General features: G+C 37.9%; 1 pseudogene; it reads left to right on the top strand.

The window, feature by feature from the left end:
- Positions 1–933: 933 nt before the first annotated feature.
- LOC103590470 overlaps positions 934–23,693 on the top strand; it is a 40,966-nt pseudogene continuing 18,206 nt past the window's right edge.

Genomic DNA, 23,693 nt, shown 5'->3' with positions numbered 1-23,693 from the left:
AAAATAAATAAAACCCCTTCACTGGAGCCAGCCATAAAATGTATTTTCCTAGTCAGGTACTTTTTGTTTTTTCACAAACTCATTATGGCAATAGTTTAAAAAAATGCATAAATAGATTCAACCCAATTCATTACATACAAATAGTCACTAGTCACTTTTTAGCAGAGTATAAAGCATTGTTATTGATTAATTCTGAGATTAAAAAAAAAAATCTTGGCAATAGAACTAACCCACAACCTATGCAGTAACCAATCCAAGAAGCCACACTACAATCACTGCAGCAATTGGCCCAAAATGATTAGAACTTGGTCAATAACTGCCAGCTTCTCAATTTTTCGCCATACTCCCAACTAAGAAACAACCAGAGGAAACCAAAAAATGTTCCTCAACAATTACATATAATGCATGGCTTCTAGGTAGCCTGCAGCTTCTCCATGCCAACACCTCCAATCAGGGCAGACCCAAAGCCTTTCTTCTCTATTGCTATAAAGCTTTTCTATCCCCTGACTGTCTTTGAGTCTCTGCCAAGCACAAACGATAGTGGCAGTCTCCCTTGAGATAATAAGCTCTGAATAACTAGCCTTTGCTTGTTCTCATTTGGGTGGTCTTCATTTATTTCCACAAGGTAAAACTTTTAAGAAATTACAACTCTTGAGAGTCTATGATAAAATTTGAAAGAATAATTTTACTAAGCAAAACCTGCCCTACTTTCAAAGTCTGATATAATCCAAAACTTCAAAGGCAAAGTCTCTTAGCTATAATTTGAGTAAAGCACCTAGCTAAGTGTTTTTGTTCTATCTGTATACATGTACGGACTATATGAATGTACCTCAGGATGAATTTGCCTAGCAGACTGAGGTCAGACCAATAAAAAAGATGAAAAAAGCTCTTGAGAATCAAATAGGCTTTTTTAAAGCACTGAAATTACAGCTAATGCAACTGGAATTGAAATGTACCAAGAATGCCTTTAAGCATGGAACAAAGGCCGATAGGAAAAAGATATCAGCTATTGAAGAAATAAAAGTATCCATCCCTAATGTGGCAGAAGTTGGTGAAATACTCAACTCCCAGAACAATACAAAGCAAAGAAGAAATCATTCTTAGATACGAGGACAAAACTAATGGATATTCTCAGCTAGCCGAAAAGCTGTGTTACTACAATGGTGCAAAGATAATGGTTTCTACCTCTATAATTCCTTTCAATGATTGTTTTGCCAATATACAGTGTAAAGGAAACAAAGACTAATAATTGCTTGTCAGTATTGATGAAGCATGACTGGCATCATGAAGGGGAAGAGCTGGGGGAAGGTGAATGCCACTTCACAACTATAGCTGATACTAACAGGCTGTGCTATGTTCACACCAAAAGAATGAGAGAGGAAGGAACATTTGAAGGTCAAGTTAAATGAGCTGTTTACATCTTTCCTGTTAACAAAACACATTTCAAAGGCCAAGGATTTGAGTCATTGAGGAAATTTTAAAAGGTGCAAAATGATGCAAGAAATAACATTAAGAGTTAGAACTCTGTGTGCCAGGTCCTATTACAGGCGGTTGAGAGAAAGCTTGACTGTAGAACCTAACAAAGCAAAATTGTCAGCCATCAAGTATTTCACTATATGGGAAAAAGCCCTACACTACCCAAAGTCCAATTCCTCAATTATATATAATAAAAACCACTCAAACATAGTTGAGTATCTAAAGGTTTTTCTCAGATTCTGCAATAAAGTGAAAATATATTAAATAAAAATTGACATGTTTCACTTTCAAATAAAATATCCCTGAAAAAGCAATACTGAAGAATCTACTATCTTTAAACACATATTGAGTTCTTACCATATACATCTGGAGATGTAAAGAAAGCCTGAAACTGGAGGAATTTACAGTATAGGCAGAGTGAAATTAGACAATCATGAGGGTCAAATGTGTAGTTACAGGCATTTGGTGCATCTGTACTCAGTAACAGGAATGGTGTTTTTCCCAGCAAGACTTCATAACACAAGGGAAGAGCTAGAATGAGATGAATGGATAGAAGTAAGAATAGAATACATCTAAAAGTAGTAGCTTGATATCCACATGTTTAAATTACTTCCCTGAGCATTTAAAAACAAATTTATTTTTATATCTTCCCCTGGTAAATAATATAAGAAATTAAGTAGTACCTTGAGTTGAAAAGCTTGTATGTTTTTCAGTAGGATTTATCTAGGCATGTGTGTGTGTTGATAGTACCCAAACATCTTGAATAGGAAAAATAATTAATAGCATTTAATTATGCCATGGCAGGCTTGTCACACATTAGTTCTGCCATTATCCTCCTGCATTTCAACAGTAAAGCTCATTTGACTGGTCTTTTTCTCCTGGCTCAGCACAGTTGCAACTCACTCAAGAATAGGTGAAGCCATGAAAGTGTTAGCAAACTCCACTCTTAGAAAACAAATTTGATGTATGTAAATTCATCATTTTGCTTTTGTGCTTAAGCACCCCTCCTGTTCAACAACCGTCAAGACTCAAGGAAGGTGGGAATCGACTGCTATAGATATTTCTGCCTATGGAAAAATTCAGTGATAAAGTATGAATAAGATTTTATACTCCTGAAAATGCTCCTGTTATGTTAACTGGAAATTTCTCACTACTAAAGTTTAAAATATAAACATTCTTTGTATTAGGTGGCTTCTTGAAACAACCTCAAAAAGACATAATCCACCTCACACCTAAACTTTACATCAGCCATGTGGCTACAATACAGATGAAACTCAAGTTCAACCTGTCTATAGATGAGCCAGCATCTTTATTAAAGGAGCAAACAAACACACAAATCTTCTAATGCCCTCTTCCCTTTTTGTTTAAATTACTTCCCATTTTTCTTCTTCCCTTTATCATCAACTTTATACAAAGGTTTATCTGTATTTGGTGTATTGTTCCAAATCACATTCAGGCTAAAAGAATCAAAAGCTATGTTCTACTTTCCATCCTTCAAAGGGAAATTGGGAAGTGGCCTTCTTAGCTATTGAATGAGTGGCACTTTCTTTCAGTATCCTCCTCTGTAACTTCCTTCCCACCAAGGATTTAACTGATTAACCCATTATATCTCACAGGGGATTTTGCAGCTGCCTTTAAAACTGGCCTTGGTGTTACTGTCTCTTTCTATTCAAATCAACCCCCCAACATTGCTACCTAAATTATTTTCCAAAGACAAACATCTGATCATGTTGCTTTCTGATCAAAAACCTGTTGTTGACTCCTTACCACATACAGAATAAAACCAAAATTCCTTAAATCCACAAACAATATTCCCAAGCTATCATTTCAGTCATTTTTCTTCCTTTGTGACACACAGACACTAAACTTCAGCCAATGTTATTCTTCACTATGCTAGTCATTGGCGAAACTGAAGATAGCATGATATACTCTGTTTGAAATGCCACTCATTTCTCTTTCACATGGCAAGTCTATACTCACTTATAGAATGAACTTGTTTCATCTTCAAGAAGGCCTGTATCTTCTAGTCAGAATAATTTTTACCTTCCTCTGAAATCTGAAAGGACTTCGTCCATATAGTTACTATAGCATCTATTGCCTGAAACTTTAATTTATACATGTGTATTCCTATTTCTATTATAGATTGTAATCTTCTTAAAGGGGAGGGCTATTTACTTTCACATTTTTAGGACCTTAGTGCATACAACACATAAGAGCTATCAATAAATGTTTACTGAATTATTCAAATAAATGAGCACTTGAATGAATTAATGTTATTCTATGACTACACACTGTGCACTAATCTTTACGTTGCCTTTCTTTTTTTTTTTGTTTTTTTCCATGTCCGGCAATGGATCGCAACCCTCAGTGTTGCCCCTGTACCGGACCGGGGACCGGCAACGGGATTGCAACCCTCAGTGTTGCTCCCGCACCTCGCTCAGCCAGTGAGCGGGAACTGGTCTGTATGTGGGATCCGAACCCTCGGGCGGGAGCGCCGCCGCGCTTCCCAAGCGGCGCACTTATCCAGTGCGCCACCGGGCCGGCCCTTTACGTTGCCTTTCTGAATAACCACAGAAAATACTGAGAAGTTAATATGGATGGAGCAATATAAGTACATCTACATTTCAGGATAAAAAATTGAAGTTGACATCTGAATATGTGTGAGGATCACACATAGAACATACGAGCACTCCTGCCATAAAGGAAGAGTAACTTTAGTATACTCCCATATCCCTTGATGTGCCCCCCTCTTGAAGGCAGCTATCACACATATTGTATTATCAATTTTCACAAAGGCAAATCCAAAAGTTTTTCTCCCTTTCTCCATCAAGAAGCATTTCTAGGAGGTAGTTCCCACCTAAAAACTATAGACACTCTTACCTTTCTGTTGCAACATGAATATATTCTAGAAAGTATCCTAACTTGAAACTCTTATTTTAGGAGACTGTTAATAGAAGGTAATGTTAGTACCTATGGGTTTTGACTTGTTTTTTGTTTAGAGCTGATTGTTCTCATATCAGATGGGGTTTTATCTCACTTAATTTCTCGGCTTTCATAATTCATTTATTACTGCTCCAATTAAGTTATAATTTATGAAGTCAGTAAAAAAATTAAAGTAGAAAAAATATTAATAAGTTTTAGTATAGATTTTTAAAAATCTCTTGAGTCAGTGATTTTCCAGAAATTTCGAAAAGAATAGTAACTCTTGTTAACCACCACTACAACAAAAAATGTTAATTTCTGAAATGTACATTAGTTCACATGTTCTTTTAGATATGCACAGAGCGATGGAATACATGGAAAATACAGATGCCATGTCAAAGAGAGACAGAAAGAGAGATGGTGTTCACCACTTATTTATCAGAGCTATGAAGGAAGAAGGAAGAACAAACAATGAAAATACACTGCATTGGTCCATTTTGTGTTGCTATAACAACACCTGAGACTGGGTAACATAAGAATAGAGGTTTATTTGGCTTATGATTCTGGGACAGTTGAATCTGGCACAGGCCTCAGGCTGCTTCTACTCATGGCAGAAAGCAGCAGGCAGCCAGTGGGCTCAAGCAGATCACATGGTGAAAGGAAGCAAGAGAGAGAGAGAAGGGAGGTGCCCGGGTCTTTTAAACAACTCGTGGGAACTAATAGAGCAAGATCTCACTCAAGCATCCCTCCCCCAGGGAGAGCATTAATCCATTCATGAGGGATCAGCTCCCATAACTCAAAAAGCTCCCAGCACTGCCACATTGGGGATCAGATTTCCATGAGTTATGGCGGGGACAACATATCCAAACTCTGTCATACACTAATATCTGAGAATTTAAAATCATACTGATATGCTTGGAAGTGGCAGGGCAAGATGACAGACTAGAGGTGCCTAGAATGCATTCCTCCCACAGAAAAATTTCAGAACAATAAACAGAGCTAAATATTGATAAGAGCATTAGTGGGAGAGTGTGGGAGTGCAGCAGAAGACTGACGAGATCCCTGTGGAGCACAAAAGCCCAGGATGGTGGCATAGAGAAGAGAAGGAGGCACACAGCCTCAGCCACCATGTATCTGAAACCAGGATCAGCACAGGAGAAATTTTCCCTTGAGGCAAAAAGAATCTGCTCAGCTGTAAACAATTCATAGTGGCAATATTCCTCTTGCTCATGTTCTAGGCCACCACAACCATTGCCACTGCTGCCACCACCATTGCCTGGCCCCAGAGGACTGATGCTGCAGCCTGTCTCCCTGCATGGCAGTCCATCATGCTCCTTGCCCACACCCAACGCAGGAGCCACCAGCTCCACCTTGCCCAGATCCAGATGTTCCTGTGTTGTACCAGGTAGGAGGAAAGTGGAAAGACGTGAGGAAGCACAGCCCCTTCAGCTGGCAGCCCAACCAACAGGGGAATTTTTGCTGCCACTGCAGCTGTACACCCAGGGGTGGGACCTACTTATGTAGCTCACAGTGACTGCATTGACCCAGAAAGAGAGATGCACAAAACTAGTAAGTGAAGAAACTCAGGATAGTCAAATAAAGTATGAAAGAAAATTCCCAGACACCATCACCCCATCCCCTGATTTGGAGAAGGAAGGACAGAGAAGGAGTCTCTGCCTACAAGAGAGAGAAAAGAAAAACCCCACCCAGTGTCATTCATTCTAGTTAAGGAGCTTTAGTACATCCCACTGCACATATCAAGGTCATGTGACACTAGTCAGGGTGCCCACAAGTCTGCCAGGGTCACCCACCTCAGCCAAGGAGTGACAGAGCACACTGGTACTTCTCCCAAGGGCTCAAGATCTTGCCCATGACCTTAATGACACAACACAGTGTCACTCACTTTAGCAACGAACCACTGAGTGCCCCAGTGGCTAGCACAGGGACAATCATGGACAACTCTGACATTGAATACAGTTAAAGTAACCACATGGAGACTACACTAATAAATGAAATAGAGACCAAAAACAGATACAAAAGATCAACAGAACAAAAATTTGGTTTTTTGATAAGATAAAAATATAGCCAAACTATTACCTAGACTAACTAAAAAAAGAAGAGAGAAGACCCACATAACAAAAATCAGAAATGAAAAACAATACATTACAACCGGTATCACAGAAATACAAAGAAACTTCAGGAAATATTATGAACAATACACCAACAAATTTGAAATTAGTGGGGAAATGGATAAATGTTTGGACACATACAAACTACCAAGACTGAACCAACAAGAAACAGAAAATCTAAACTGACCAATAGCAATCAATGAGATTGAAGCAGTAATCAGCAGTCTCCCAAAAAAGAAGAGCCCAGAACTGGGTGGTTTTACTGCCAGTTACTACCAAACAATTAAATAAGAATTAATACTAATACTTTTCAAACTATTCCAAAAAATTGAATCAGAGGCCATTCTCCCAAACTCATTCTATGAGGCCATTATCACCCTGATACCGAAATCAGACAAAGACACAACAAAAAAAGGAAACTACAGGCCATTATCCTTGATGAACATAGATGCAAAAATTCTCAACAAAATACTAGCAAGCAGAATTCAACAGCATATCAAAAAGATTATACACCATAATCAAGTCAGAATCATCCCAGGGATGCAAGATGGATCAACACATAAATCAATAAATGGATACATCACATCAACAAAATCAAGAGCAAACACTATGTAGTCATCTCAATACATGTAGAAAAACCCTTTGACAAAATTCAACATTTCTCCATGATAGAATCTCAACAAATTAGGCATAGAAGGAAAGTATTGCAACACAGTAAAAACCATATATGACAAACACACCACTAACATCATCCCAAATGAGAAAAAGCTGAAAGGTTTTCCTTTAAGAACAGGAACAAAACAAGGATGCCACTCTCACCACTCCTATTCAACTTAGTATTGGAAGTATTAGCCAGAATATTCAGTCAAGAGAGAGAAATAAAGGGCATCCAGATTAGAAAAGATAAAGTCAAACTGTCTCCTGTTTTCAGATGACATGATCCTATATATATATAATAAAACCTAAAGACTCTATCAAAAATTTCCTAGAGCTGATAAATTCAGTAAAGTTGCAGGATATGAAATCAACATACAAAAATCAGTTTCATTTTTATACTCCAACAACAAACAAGCAGAAAAAGAAATCATGAAGGCAAGATCACTTAAAACAGTTACTAAAAAAATAAAATACCTAGGAATAAATTTAACCAAGGAAATGAAAGATTGCTACAATGAGAACTACAAAACACCGATAAAAGAAATGAAAGTCACCAAAAGATGGAAAGACATTTTATGTTCATGGATTGGAAGAATTAATGTTGTGAAAATATCCACACTACCCAAAGCAGTCTACAGATTCATTCAAAATACCAATGACATTCTTCACAGAAATAGAAAAACAATCCTAACATATTTATGGAACAACAAAAGGCCCTGAATAACCAAAGTGAAACTGAACAAAATAAATAAGGCCAGAGGCACAACACTACCTGACTTCAAATTGTAGTACAAGGCTATAGTAATCAAAACAGTATGGTACTGGTATAAAAACAGACATATTGGCCAATGGAACAGAATAGAAATCCCAGAAATCAATCCAGGTTCTTACAGCCAATTGATCTTCAGCAAAGGTGCCAATAACATTCATTGGGGAAAGGACAGCCTCTTCAACAAATGATGCTGAGAATACTAGATATCCATGTGTAGAAGAATGAAACTAGACCCTTACCTCTTGACCTATACCAAAACCAACTCAAAGTGGATCAAAGACTTAAGGATAAGACCTGAAACTATAAAACCCCTAGAAGAAAACACAGGGGAAACACTTCAGGATAAAGAACTGGGAAATGACTTTATGAATAAGACCTCAAAAGCTCAGACAACCATAGAAAAAATAAACAAGATTATATCAAACTACAAACCTTACGCACAGCAAAAGAAACAATCAGCAGAGTGAAAAGACACCCTATAGAATGGGAAAAATTATTTGCAAGTACATATCCAACAAGGGATTAATATCCAGAATATACAAGGAACTGACTATGTATCATCAATAAAAATAAATTAAATAAGCAAATAAAACAAAATCCTATTTAAAAATGGGCAAAGGAGCTGAATAGACATTTCTCAAAAGAACACGTACAAATAGGCAACAGGTACATGAAAAAATGCTCACTATCACTATCAGATTAATGCAAATCAAAACTACATTGAGATATCATCTCATCCCAGTTAGACTGAGAATCAAATGAGACTGAGTCATCAAATAACTGGGAATAACAAATACTGGTGGGGATGCAGAGAAATGGGGACACTTCCATACTGTTTGTGGGTCTCTAAACTAGCACAGCCATTAAGTAAAACAGTATCGAGTTTTCATACATAACTACAGGTAGAACTACCATATGATCCAGCAATCTCACTACTGGGTACATACCCTAAGGAATGGAAATCATCATGCTGAAGGGATACATGCACTCCAATGTTTATCACTGTTTATCATAGCTCTGTTTACAATAAGTAAGATGTGGAACCAACCTAAATGCCCATACACACACACACACACACACACACACACACACACACAGCGCAATGCTACTCTGCCATAAAAAAAGAATGAAATTCTGTCATTTGCAGCAGCATGGATGAGCTTGGAGAATATGATGCTAAGTGAAATATCAGGCACAGAAAGCGAGATACCACTTGTCCTTACTCATAAGTAGGAGCTAAAAAAATAAATAAATGAGAAAGAAAGAGAAACAAACAAACAACAATCCTAATAATATGTTGTATTTTCAGAAGGAGAGAACATAGCTGTGATTTCTAGAGCCAGAAAATAGGGTATGGGAAGGGGGATATCAAGGAATGGGTTAGTGGGCACAAAACAACTAATTAGGAAAAATAAGTTCTGTTGATGTACAGTCAAGCAGGGCATCTTTAATTAATAATTTACTGCATGTTATCAAATGACTAGAAGAGAAGAGGTTGAATATTCTCCACACAAAGAAATGATTACATTTCATAAAAATGAATATGCTAATTATCCTGACTTGATCATTGCACATTGTACACAGGTATTGATATTCAACTATATACCCCACAAATATGTATCATCAGTTATGTTTCAATAAAAATAAATTTAATAAAATAAAACTGAAAGTTTTGCCCCAGGATCCTAGTAGGCCCCACTGGGGACAGTGCTTGTGTGCTTTTCTATATCTGAAACTCACAATCTGATAAAGGTTGCTTGCTAAGTCTAATAAAATCTTTGCTTCAATTTTACTTCCTGAAAGTTCAAATTTGCCATTTCTGCTTTCATTACCTTTAATTTTCCCTCCTCTTCCACACTCCTATTTCTATTTCAACATCAGAATGTTAAAGGTTTTTGTTGGTCCCTAAAAGTTTTTAGAGAAAATATTTAGTTTCTTGTCTTGGTGATGAGTTAATATAACAATAAGAGTTCCCAAAGAGAGGAGTCATTATTTGAAACATAAATCTAAGAATTCAAAATTATTTGTTCTCCCTTACACTGCAATATAGTTTGTAATTCCTCATTAACATCGTACCACTATCATCCAGGTATCATCTCCCAAAGGGGTGGAGAAAATGGCTACATAACCAATTTGATGATTACAAGTTAGAATTATTCTTCACTCTCAGTATGGAAGGTATTATGCGGGGGAGACGTACTATTCACAAAACACCTGTTTACGAAAGCAAATAAAAAGTCATAACCATGTTCAATAACCATTTGAGGTATAGGCTGAAAAAAAATTGAGACATTTCCTCAGTGGAATAAAGAAATTCTACCTACCCCCCAATTTTTCAAATAAATATACCTTTAAAAAAGTTGGATAGGGGCCGGCCTGGTGGCGCACTTGGTAGAGTGCAGCACTTGGGAGCGCGGCGGCATTCCCGCTGAGGGTTCGGATCCCATATAGAGACCGGTCCGCTCACTGGTTGAGTGCGGTACGGGCATGACACCGAGGGTTGCGATCCCGTTACCGGTCATGGAAAAAGACAAAAAGAAAAAAAAAAAAGTTGGATAGGATAAGAACAGAGGGGTTTATGAGAACAAAATGATCAGTACCAGAAATTTAAACCATGGGGTTGGTGACAAAGAGGGTCTTCAAAACTTCTGCACAAAACTTAGTATTGAGAAACCTATTAAGCTTTACTGAGAGGCCTAAAGAATCCCTGAATAAATATAGGAAAATTATAAGGGAATTATCAATGCTATAAAAATATTAATTCTTCCCAAATTACTGTATTATTACAATACAAATAGAAAAATAATCTTAGTGCGATATGCACAAACGTGTATTTGAATGTAAAAATAGCAGATAACAAAATTTAATGTACAGTTAGGACTCTCCTTTGAAATACATACATATGACAGAATGTATAGAAGCAAATCTAGCAAAATATTAATAATGATTGTCATTGAATGGGAAGGTCATTGTTGATTTCATTGTTATTTATATCATGTAGTATATGTAAGTGAAGTAGTTACCTAAAAGAGATCTGAGAAAACAGAAAGATTACTGTTATTGTGAATCTCAAACAAAATGTAGATGAAAGTGGTTTATAAACTATGAAACATTATGCAAATATGAAAATTTTTAATTATATAATAAATATGAACCATCTGGCCTTTCGATATTAATTTTAGTTTCTTAATAACTCTATATGGCATATGCATTTATCTCAACTTTTTTTTTCTGTAATAATTTCTAGATTAGTAGAAAAGAGTCCTGTAACTTAGGAAATATCTCCTCAATTTTCTCAGCAAATAGGTTTGCCTTCTGCTCTACAGGCATAGAGAAGCCCTCAGACAAGAACCCCTCTGCACCACGCATCACACCCTAGGAGCCCACATTCATGGGCACCAACTTAGTCTTCCATTCTTCCTCCTCTTATGCTGCAGGGATGTTCTTCCCTAATGTAACCACCTTTTCCTGTTTTAGTAGATTTTGGTTCTCTGTTTCCTTCTCAGAAGCTCGAGCAAGTGGATATTTTTTCTCACCTCCTTCCCAAAAAGACAGTTTTTTAAGCTTTAAAACTACTCAATTCTTTCTCATTTAAATAACAACTTTATTCTTACTTTACCTACTCTCTCCTTCCATTTATAGCTAAATTCTTGAAAAATCTTTTTTGAAGGTATTTCTGTTTTGTTTTTTTTTAATTCCCATTCTTCATTCCACTCAATACCAGCTTTGTTCCCCTTCCCCTTGTGACTTAAAATCACAAGCGGCCTTCAAGTCCCTAAAACCAATGAGCCTTTTTCTCCACTTATTACATTGATGGAGTTTGGATGTGTTGTCCCCTCCAAAACTCATGTGGAAATTTGATCCCCAGTGTGGCAGTGTTGGAAACTGATTGAGTCATGGGGGCGGATCCCTCATGAATGGATTCATGCTCTCCCTGGGGGGGGTGGGGAGTAGTGACTGAGTTCTGTTCTTGCCTATTAGTTCCCACTAGAGCTTGTTGTTTATAGGACCCTGACACCTCCCCTCTCTGGCTCTCTTGCTTCCTCTCACCATGTGATCTGCTTGTACCGGCCGGCTGCCAGCCACTTTTCTGCCATGAGTAGAAGCAGCCCATGCCAGATGCAGCTGTCCCAGATTCGTAAGCCAAATAAACCTCTCTTCTTTATGAATTACCCAGTCTCAGGTAATTCTGTTATAGCAACACAAAACGGACTAAAACAGAAAATTGGTACCGAGGAGCGGGGTGTTGCAAAACAGATACCTGAAAATGTGGATGCGGCTTTGGAACTGGGTAACAGGCAAAGGCTGGAGGAGTTTGGAGGACTTAGGAGAAGAGAAAAAGATGAGGGAAAGTTTGGAATGTCTTAGAGACTTATGTGGTGCTGAGCAGAATGCTGATAGAGATGTGGACAGTAAAGACCATGCAGATGATGAGGTCTCAGATAGAAATGAGGGACTTATTGGGAATTGGACAAAAGATCACCCTTGCTGCACCATAGCAAGGAAACTGGCTGCATTGTGCCATTGGACTTTGTGGAAGTTGGAACTTCAGAGTTGCAAACCAGAGCATTTGGCCAAAGAAATTTCTAAGCAGCAAAGTATTCAGGAAGCTGCATGGCTACTTGTAACAGCCTACACTGAGTTATGGCAGCAAAGACATGATGTAAAGCCAGAATTTAAAAGGGAATCAGAGTGTAAAGATTTGGAAAATTTGTAGCCTGGCCATGAGGTAAAGAAGCAGAGAGCAGGAGAAAAGTGCAAGGGTGAAGCAGATAAACTGTTTGCTAATGACATAACCTTGGCAGTGAGGCAGCCAGATGCTAAGAACCAGGACAATGGAAAAAATGCCCTAAAGGCATTTGAGAAGTCTGGAAGGGTGCCCCACCCATCAAAGGCCCTGAGGCCTACAAGGACTAAGTAGTCCCAGAAGACAGACCTGAGGCGTAGCTGCTCTCAGGAACATGCTCCCTGCATCCCACTTGCTCCAGCTGGAGCAGCCCCAAGTGTGGTTCGTGCAGCAGCCCTGGAGAGTAGAGGCCCAAAACCTTAGTGCCGTCCATGTTGTGTTAAATCTGCAGGCCGGCAGAACATGAGAGCAGTGGAGTCATGGCAGTGTCCACCCAGATTCCAGAGGATGTATGGAAAAGCCTGGTGGCCCAGGCAGAGACCTGCCACAGGGGCAGAGGCACTGCAGATGTCATCTACTAGAGCAATGCTGAGCAGGAAAGTGGGGTTGGACCCCCCACAGAAAGCCCCCACCAGGGAAATGTCTAGTAGAGCCAAGGTAGTGGGGCTGCTTCCAGGACCCCAGAACTTCAGGGCCACTGGCAATGTGCAACACAGTCCTGGAAAAGCCACAGGCACCAGCATGACTCACTGTGCTGCACCTGGCAGAGCTGTGGGAGTGACGCTGCCTGCTACTTTGGGAGCCCAGATGCCCAATTGTGCCCAGGATATAGGACTTGGAGTCAAAGAAGATTATTCTAGACCTTTAAGACATAATGTCTGCCTCCCTGGGTTTTGAACTTATTTGGGGCCTGTTTCTCCTTTCTTTTTGTCTATTCCTCCCTTTTGGAATGGGAACCTGTACCCAATGCCTGTTCCACCATAGTATCTTGGCAGTAGATAAATCTGGTTTTTTCAGATTCACAGCTGGAAGGACTTTTGCTTTGGGTCTCAGATGAGACTCTGGACTTTGGACTTTTAAGTTGTTGCTGGAGCAAGCTAAGACTTTTGGGACTGTTGGGATGGAATAATTGTATTTTGTATGTGAGAGTGATGAGTTTTGGGGGGCCAGGAGCAGAATGATGTAGTTTGGATGGGCTGTCCCCTCCAAAACTCATGTGGAAATTTGATCCCCAATGTGGCAGTGTTGGAAACTGATTGAGTCATGGGGGCAGATCCCTCATGAATGGATTCATGCTCTCCCTGGGGGAGGAGGGGTAGTGAGTGAGTTCTCGCCTATTGGTTTCCGCGAGAGCTTGTTGTTTATAGGACACTGGCACCTCCCCTCTCAGGCTCTCTTGCTTCCTCTCACCATGTGATCTGCTTGTATCTGCCAGCTGCCTGCACGAGTAGAAGCAGCCTGAGGCCCGTGCCAGATGCAGCTGTCCCAGAATTTTAAGCCAAATAAACCTCTTTCCTTATACATTATCCTGTCTCAGTTATTTCTGTTATAGCAACACAAAACGGACTAAAACATACATGAATCTCTGTTGTTGACATATACTGTCCTGAACTTCTGTGACTGTCATTTTTGGCTTCTTTGACCATCTCTATGCCAGATATTTCCAAATTTGTACCTCCAAACTTCTCATTTGAATTTTAGAGCCATAAGTTGAGTTACTTGCTCTCTTTGAATGCCCAAAAGGTGCCACTGATCCTACACATCCAAATTAATGATCTCCCACCCCAGTCCATCACCATGCTCATTTTTAAAAAGTTCTACTCATTTATGTATTCATACAAATATACATTTAAATTCATTTTGAGAATTAGTTGACTTAAATGGAAAAAAGTTGAGAACATTACCTGACATAATAAATATTCAATAAATATTAGCTATAATTTCCTATCACGTATATCACAAGCACTTAGCTAATTATATACATATATCTGAGTCATACTTGAAATGTACCCTTACTTACACACCAGTTCTATCACCAACAACCAGTATTTAGGCTCCTAAAAAGCTCTCAGAAGCATCCATCTCTCTCTCTCCATCATTTCTACTTTAGTACAGACAACCATTATAAATCACTTTATTTTCCCCCTGCCATTGCCAAACCAGAGTTTTCATTTTACTTACTAGAATATTTTTTTGGAGGAAATAAAATCTACTTAGTTTCCATTTCACTGTGAAATCAACAAAGGATCCAAATTTAAAACTGTATTTAAGTGGTTTTAATTTATTTACAATGTGTCATTGTGATATTGTGCTTTATATATGCATACATTTGGTCTTTGTGTTAGTTAGGGTTCTCCAGAGAGACAGAATCAATAAGATATGTTGCAAATGTATGAGAAGGGATTTATTAAGAAAATTAGCTCACACTATTGTGAAGAGAAGTCCCATGACAGGCCATCTGCAAACTGGATGCTGGTAGCATGGCTTAGTCCAGGTCCAAAGCCCTCAAAACCAGGGAAGCAGATGGTGTCCTTGGTATAAGTCCTGGATGCTGGTAGCATGGCTCAGTCCAAATCTGAATGCCTCAAAACTATGGAAGCCAGTGGTGGATGGTGCCATTGGTGTAAGTCCTGGAACCCAAAGCTGAAGTGTCTTGAGCTCTGAGGTCTACAGAAAGGACAGAAGAGTGTTTCCCAGCTCCAGCAGATAGAAAGTGATTTGCCTTTTTTCTTCATTTTTTGTTCTTTCCAGGCCCCCAGCAGATCGGATGGCTTCCACTCATATTGAGGGCAGATATTTCTCACCCAATCCACTCAGGCTGTCATGCTAATCTCTTCTGGAAACACCCTCATGTATATACCTAAAAAGAACTTCACCAGGTTTCTCAGTATTCCTTAATCTAATCAAGTTGACACCTAGAATTAACCTTCATAGTCTTCATCTCCATATTCTGACACAGCTCCTAAAAACCTTGGAATCTCCAGAGTGATAAGAGTATTTTTTGTATGCTAACGAGTTGACAGGTGACTGGCAATCCTCTAATCCCTACCTTCTTTCCTGGTCATTATGGGAGAGGGTCACAGGAAAGACTGAGGAGGATTGAAGATAGAGACTTTTCAGTCCCACCCCATAACCTTCCCAGAGGAAAGAAGGGCTGAAAGATAAGTTGACCATGATTGGTAATGATTTAATCAATCATATCTATGTAATGAAGCTTCCATAAGAACCCAAGGTGACAGGATTTAGGGAGCTTCTGAATAGCGGAACACAGAGGTTCCTGGAGAGTGGTGCACCTGGAAATGGCATGGAAGCTCTGCTCCGTTCCCATGCAGTGCCCTATACATCCATTCCATAGTTTTTCCTTGAGTTCTGTGACCTTCTCTAGAAAACCAATTGAACCTGAGGAGGGGTCATGAGAACCCCCGATTTACAGTGGGTCAGTCATACCTTTAGGTGATAACCTACTACCTGCAACTGGCATCTGAAGTGGGGGGTAGTCTTGTGGGACTGAGCCCTCAACCTGTGGTATCTGATGTTACCTCCAGGTAAATAGTGTCAGAATTGAATTGAATTACAGGACACACAGCTGATGTCTGCTTCAGAATCATTGCTAGCTTGGTGTGGGGACAAAAACCCCAGTACCCTGGAGGTACTGGGTTGTATTGAGTGATGTACACTTTGCTTTTCTCCTCTGTTCCTACAATCACTTACCTATAAAGAAGACCCACAAAGAGTTCTATGGTCAAGGAATTTTGGAAAACATTATATACTATTACTCTCCTTAGAGATTTACCATCACTTAGTTCCAGAAAAGATACTATTTCTCTTTGTGTAACCTAGCATTTACCAATGTATTTGGCCATCAAACATTATTGTAAAATAATAATATTAGCATATTTTGGGAAATGCCATTTCACATTATGAAATATATATATATATATATATATATATATTTTTTTTTTTTTTTTTTTTTTTTTTTTATTTTAGCAGGGAAGGAACAGGAATAGAATGTTTTGGAAAGAGAACTGGCAATAATATGAAGAATGGACCAATGTCACATATTAAAAAACGTATATAACTAAGGAGAGTATTCAGTGATTTCCTTAAGTATTTTCATGTAAACCACCAACCATCCTTTCAGATACTAACCCAAAGGATTCTCTCAGTTATTCAAGCTCAAAATCAGCCACTCTTTATTCGCCAGATTCTCCTGCACTATCCAGATAATTTCCAATCTCATTGCTATAACACTATTCATGCCTTCGTTCTCTTCTCTCTTTTTTTTTTTTAAAGATGACCGGTAAGGGGATCTCAACCCTTGGCTTGGTGTTGTCAGCACCACGCTCAGCCAGTGAGCAAACCAGCCATCCCTATATAGGATCCGAACCCGTGGCCTTGGTGTTATCAGCACCGCACTCTACCAAGTGAGCCACGAGCCGGCCTCTTTGTTCTCTTCTTAAAAATTAAAATAGTATCCTGATTTTGGCCTATATTCATATTGCACATCTGAACCAGATTAACTTTGTTAAAACATCTATTGAACATGTAATTTCCCTACAAATGTCACACATTGCTTTCTTAAAAATTGGCTGTGGGGGGAAGGTGGGTGGTGAGAAGCAAGGTCACATTTGGAAGATGTAATTTATAAGGGACAGTAAAGAATACAGTAAATCCGAATTCAATGAAAGCTAGAAAAATGTGAGAAAAGGGAGTTGTAACCATTGGCATCTTGGAGGAAATTCTACCGAATGTCTATGTTCAGTTAATTTTGCATATCTTCAACCTTACCTCCACTCCAGAAGGTAGTGCTTCAATCCTTAGGATATTATAATGGTACCAAGAACAACTTCTGAGGATAAAAAACAGGTGAGCTTTATTTTTTATAATATAAAGTACAAATCACTTAGCCCCACAAATTGTCCACCACCATCTAGCCACAGTCTTTCCAATTTGCATTTCCACAATTATATAACATAAACTCATCTCTCTAGTAAATTGCATATGTCTTCAGAATAGACCTAAGATACAAAATTCTAGAACAAATCCACATCCAGTTCTCCTTTTCTTCTTGGTACCTCAGAGGATATTACTTCCTGGTTCACTTGCAAATATGTGGGTTCTTGTAACAAGTTGTGGCCAATGGGCTTTAGGTAGTAGTAATGAATGCCACTTTTAGGCCAAGCATTTAATTGCCAGGGCAGTACGTTCCAATCCTCTCTTTTTCTGCTGTGGAGATTGAAAAAGACACCTATTCTGTATAGTTCAGCTTCATTCAAGATGGTAGGACTATCGCCAGCCTGAATCCATGAGGGCTTTATTGCACAGAGAACCTGAACTGACCCTTGCTGGGCATGTGGAATTAGAAAGAAATACATTTTGTTCTGTTTAGCCATTGAGATATGAGGGTAGTTTGCTACCTTAGTGTAACCTGACCTATCCTGACTAGCAATAAAACCTTATTAATGCCACCTTTGAATTTTTATAGAAAATATGCCTTTGGTTTATTTGCATTCTTTCCTTGGAAGGGGTGAGGGAAAATAAGATATCTTAAGTTAGAAGAGACGATATAATGAATCATGTTTAAAAAATCCTATGATTATCCTGGGCAGTATCCTCAGGTAAAGGTCAGTGTATTGTCAGTAGAGGCGAAAAGTATCTGAGGTTTTCTTTTTCTTTTTCTTTTCTTTTCTTTTTTTTTTTTTTTTTTTTTTTATCATACCATATGGCTACAGAGAGGACATCAATCTTAAGAATATCAATCTTCTAAGCAATCAATTCTTCACATTTTATTACAGTCATTTCACTTAAAGAAAAAAAGTTAGTACTCAGAATAAGAATTCCTAAAAGAAAGAATGTTCACAGGAGACACATCAGAAAAATATCAGAGTCAGACAAATGAAGAAAGAAGAATCCTCTGTTCTTATAATAGGAATAAACCTTGCACATTCTTTTCTGAGTTGCAGTACTGTTGTAAGTTAGTATGTTATTGTCACCAAAGACAGAAGCCTTGATTGTTTTCCTCTGGTGATTTTGGTGGTGCGTTGTTTGACAGGAAAGAGATTATTTCCACTCTTATTTAGATTTATCTTCTTAGGAATTCCCTTTATATTTAATTATTTGAAATATTTGGGGGCAGAGTGACTTTGAAAGTTTTACTACTCACTATTTCTTCTTTCTGTCCTACTTTTTGGAGCTCCTCTCTAGTAGTAAGATGGCTTTGTGCTATGTAAGTATGCAACAATTCTCAGCCAATCTTTTAAAAAAATTTTCCTTTGCTTCATTAGAAATACACCGTCTCCCTATTGTATTGCTGCCATGACAGTACATTCCAGTATCTGAGCTCCCAAAAAACCAGCTAAATGAGATAAAAAGAGACCACTGCATGCTTCCATGGCTTCTTATTTGAGCATATTAGAAATAGAAAAAGTAGATCAATAGCAACACTACAGAGGCAGGAAAATCTCCCTACCTGCTGCAGCAGCTCCAACTTTCTCTTTCATTTCCTGGCCCTATTACTTTGCAAAAATCTACAGCATCCTTCTCTCCACTCATACAGGGGAAAACTAGATTAACTCATTTTTAAAGATAAATTGTCCTCACCTATGAATATTGAAACAAAATGAGATCATTTTCAAAATTTCATTTTGCTTTAATAGCCTTAGGTTAAAAATAAAAATTCAAAATACGGCCTTGGCTTGACCTTTGCTTTCTTTTTTCAGATGGTCATTGTGGAGGGTTTTAAATAAAAGATGATCATATTAACTGAGGCTTCTTCAAAGGTCAGCTTGTCTATTCGACTGAATAGGTTTGTTATTTTAAAAGACAGTCATGTTTTCATTTGGGGGCCATCCAGATGCATGGTTAAATAGTATCCACGGTTTAAAAATTGCTAATTCCATGGTTTTGTTTAAAATACAAAACGTCAGTTAGAAAACTGTAATATGCCATTTCCTACATTTCTTACTGTTGTAGGAAGGAGCCTGGGCAATGAGGAAACAGTGGCTTCCTTGGGAAACAGAAGGAAGTGCTCAAAGGAGGTATGGGAAGGACACAAGAAGAGACTTAGCCTACTTCTCAATTTTTTTCCTAAGAATCCTCCCCACATTAAAAACATTTTCTTATATACACTTACATGCAAATAAGTTGAGATTCGTGCAAAAAAACCCAAAAAACTACTGAAACAAAATCCAACTTAAAAATTAACTCCATATTAAAGGAAATTGTACTGTGAATGGTGCTGGAAGAAAACCAAGTTGACTTTAAAATACTTGGTTTATGACTATTCACCAGAAATATTTATTCAATGTCCCCACGAGCATGAAGCTGTGGTAAGTAAAATATTGTGCGGGGAAAGAGGTAGGGAAGAACGTACGCAGTATGGTTTTCTGAAGGATTTCCTTGAAAAGAGGAACCTCACATAATTCTGCTTTTTAACCAAAAGGAAACAAGCAAAATTATATAACTACAATAATATTCTATTGACTTGAGGATAATACTAACATTTTGTTTTTCTGCATTTACATTCCATTTATAAAAGACTCATCAGTGCTGTTGTTCAACACATAGGAAGGACCAGGTGATAAAGATATACAAAGATGGTTCCTGCCCTCAAGCAACTTAAAGTAAACAACACCTACAGCAAACCACCATATCAACAGTAAAGAACTGTGCTCTGGAGGTTCATGAGCCAATTCTCCACATGTAAGAGGCTCTTACTACCTTAGTGTGACTCCTGGTATGCATTTTATTTTTAAAAGTAGACACAACAATTACAATTCCTTGAAGTTGAAGCCAGCAGAAAGGACATTGTTGGGAGGGAGGGGGAGAAGGAGGAGGGAGGGAGGTTTCAGTAATTGGCCACAATCATCAACCACATTGTATATTGACAAAATAAAATATTTTTTTTTTAAAAAGTAGATATCCCAATCATTCTAAACCTGTTTTATACGATTTGAAAGAGTCTGACATTGCAAGATAGAAATAAAAAAGAACCATGATTATATACACTTTCAAAGTGTTTCCTATGACTGTAAAAGTGGCCAAACTGAGAAGTTTAGAATCGATTTCCAAATGCCGTCCCATCAAAACAAAATTTGTCAAAAAAATTTAAAAATACCTATCATCCATCTATCCATCATATTTAGTTTTAATTGTCTTTAAGTTAATTGAATCTTACTTCATTTTAAGGCAGGTGTCAATTCATGATGTGTAGAAATATCTAGAATTAAAGATGAAAGATATTTTAATATTAAGATTAAAAATGAAATGCTTTCTGGCATGCCACTTTAAAATTTCACATAAAGTGGGTTTTTTTTTTCTTTTCTGACTAGAAAATAGAGTCCAAAGAAAGTGATTTGAGCTTTTTATCTTGTACTAGTACAATATGAGTTTGATACAAATTTTGTCCATCCCATTATATTTTCGTGTGATGTGTATCCATTCTACCCTATGCACATTTATAAAATCCTTCAGTGTGAGTGAATCTATAGTGAACTGCCATTCTGAAGAATAGCACTGTTAATCAGTTCAGGAAAGGTCATGCTTTGTTTGCTTGTTCTATAAATCATGCACATATTCTCTCTAAGTGGCTTAAAGATGTGCAAGGTCTCAATTCCACAAAGAAAAGTAACTTCATATTTTTGAATGAAAATTTTCAACAGCTATAATGGAAGAAGTGACATTTGTTCACATTCTACATCAACACAACTAATAGTACTTTCAAGGGCAAAAACCAGCCTGTAAAAATGAAACCAAAATGACTGGAAACAGAAGGTACACACTAAGTTAGTCACTGATTGATGTAGTTGGGAGGGTCCCAGGAGCAAGCTGACATTGATTTATCTTTTAATCTAACAGAATAACAACAAATCTTAAAGCAATCAGTTTTAATGGTCTTAATAACTCCGATCAAATTATTCACCTTCCACATTAATATAGGAGGTTGGCTTCATATTTATTCATCAGATTTGTCAAATAATATCACTGTTTGCCAAACTAAAGCCTAGTCCTTCAGTCTTAATGGATTCTGTTAGCATTTCATTTTTAATTGTCCTCTCCTTATGATTAGGGTGACCACAGGTCCCAGTTTTCCAGGCAATGGTCCTGGCTTATGCTTTTTTGCACTGGCATAATTTTTAGGAACCTCTCTCCATTTTCTGGTTTCAAAGATAAGGCATATGGCCACTATGCTTCTAAGTCTGTACAATGTTTATAAATCTCCGCTATGTTTATAAGTCCCTGTTTCTTTAGGGCCTATGAAAAGCTAGAAATCTTCAGGATCAGTGAGAGCAAAATAAAAAACTACAACGTAACAAATTGACTTGATATTTCCTCACCTACCCAAAGAAAGATCTTTCCTCAGCTCCATCAGGTGTCTGAGTCTTCAAAATAGCAGCCTAGTGAGATAAGATTTTGCTGACAGGCTGCTCTATACACTTTTCTTTTCAATGACTCCAGGCTTAAAAGGGAAAAATGTTTTTCGTTTTTTTTTTTTTTTTTCTTCCTTCTGACAATGGCAGAAACTAAAAGGGATCTTCTGAGTGAATTTTAAAAAAGAAAGCTGCTTGCCTTTCGTTTATTTGATCCAAACTTTCCTAATAACAAATTTTCAACGTCTAAGATAATAATGTAATGAAATCTTAGCACTGTTTACTAATATTGACCACATTTTGCATTGGTTTAAGGTTCTATAACTACAAGAATTTCGTTAGTGATGAGACTGGTAAGCACACTAAAATCTTCAGGAAGCTGTTGGAGTCTCACTGAAGGTTTAACCATCAAGCAATGGTTCTACAAAAAGATGTGCTACAGGAGCCACCTGGGGCTGTGCATGAGGTGATGACAAGTGAGTAAATGCACAGAGTGAAGGGAGGAGGATGTGCTCAGCGGATACAAGGCCAGCCTGGTACCAGGAAGGAGAAATCAATGCCCACAGCAATGCAACTTCAATAGAGTTTCCAACCTAATGGATTTCTCAATTAGCTAGACTGTAAATCTGATCCTGGGCGGCATTTACTTTATTTAGATCAGGATTAAAGGGGAACACCTCAAAAGGCCACATAGGATAAAGAGGCTGTGAGATGCCTTCAAAGGGATGAGCATTTCCCGATGGATATAAATAGATTGCTGTTTTGATCCACTTAAAAGGTCATCAGTCAACTGTTGTTTCTTTTTCTCTCACTCTCCTTTCTCTCATCTCTTTCTCAAGCACAAAGGCACACATTAGAAAAAGAAGCTAAATCAATGAGCCAACCCATTCTTAGTCCTAACAAAACATAAATTTAGAATTAAATGTGCCGAGGTTTAAAATTTGAAGTTCTACATGCTCAGATAAATGTATTTCTTTTTCCTTTAACTAAAATCCACTTAAGAAAATTCCAAATTTAAGGCAAAGATGAATTTGAGAGCCCTCTTTCAACCACAAGAACTTGAGCGATCATGCTGGCAACTTTTGCCCACTTTCTAAAATCATAACCAGATATATCCATTAACTTAAATGTTCTGCAACTCTATTTAAATTTTATACAAAGGATCTAACAAATTACTAATTGCTGATAATCATCAGGTTTTACCAGGTTTACAAAGCCAATTTTGAGGTGATAATGGGCCCTAATGGGGAAATCAGTCCTCAGTTAAATAAACAAATCATTAGGTTTGCAGTAGAATAGTTAATATGGACATAGAGTGCAAAATGGGTAATCTCATTATTAGCCTAAAATACTGCTTAAGTGAATGCTATAAACATTATCTGACAACTAGTGCAGGACAGATGGCCAATGCCCACAAAAAAAAAGAAGAAATAGATATAGTCCTGGACTTTGAGTTATTCATATTGAACTGGAAAGAGATGTGTGTCATGCATAAAGCAACAGAGAAAGGTTCCAAGAAAACTGTGCTACACTAACATTTTATTATAAGCCCCCACTATGCATGGCCTGTGTCTTAAACAATACTTAGTATTTAACAAATATTTATTAAGTACCTATTATTAGGCACCATATTGAGCACTGCAGTTATGCCAGCGACAAAGTCTTCCTTATTGAGGAACGCACCTAATCTTCGTATAGAGGGGAATGAGTCCAGTGAAGTTTTCCCTGTGGACCTACCTAAA

The sequence above is a fragment of the Galeopterus variegatus genome, unplaced genomic scaffold (assembly GCF_000696425.1).
Source record: "Galeopterus variegatus unplaced genomic scaffold, G_variegatus-3.0.2 Scaffold49, whole genome shotgun sequence".
Lineage (NCBI taxonomy): Eukaryota > Metazoa > Chordata > Mammalia > Dermoptera > Cynocephalidae > Galeopterus > Galeopterus variegatus.
The sequence above is the reverse complement of the archived record's forward strand: the minus strand, read 5'-3'. Positions and strand labels throughout refer to the sequence as shown.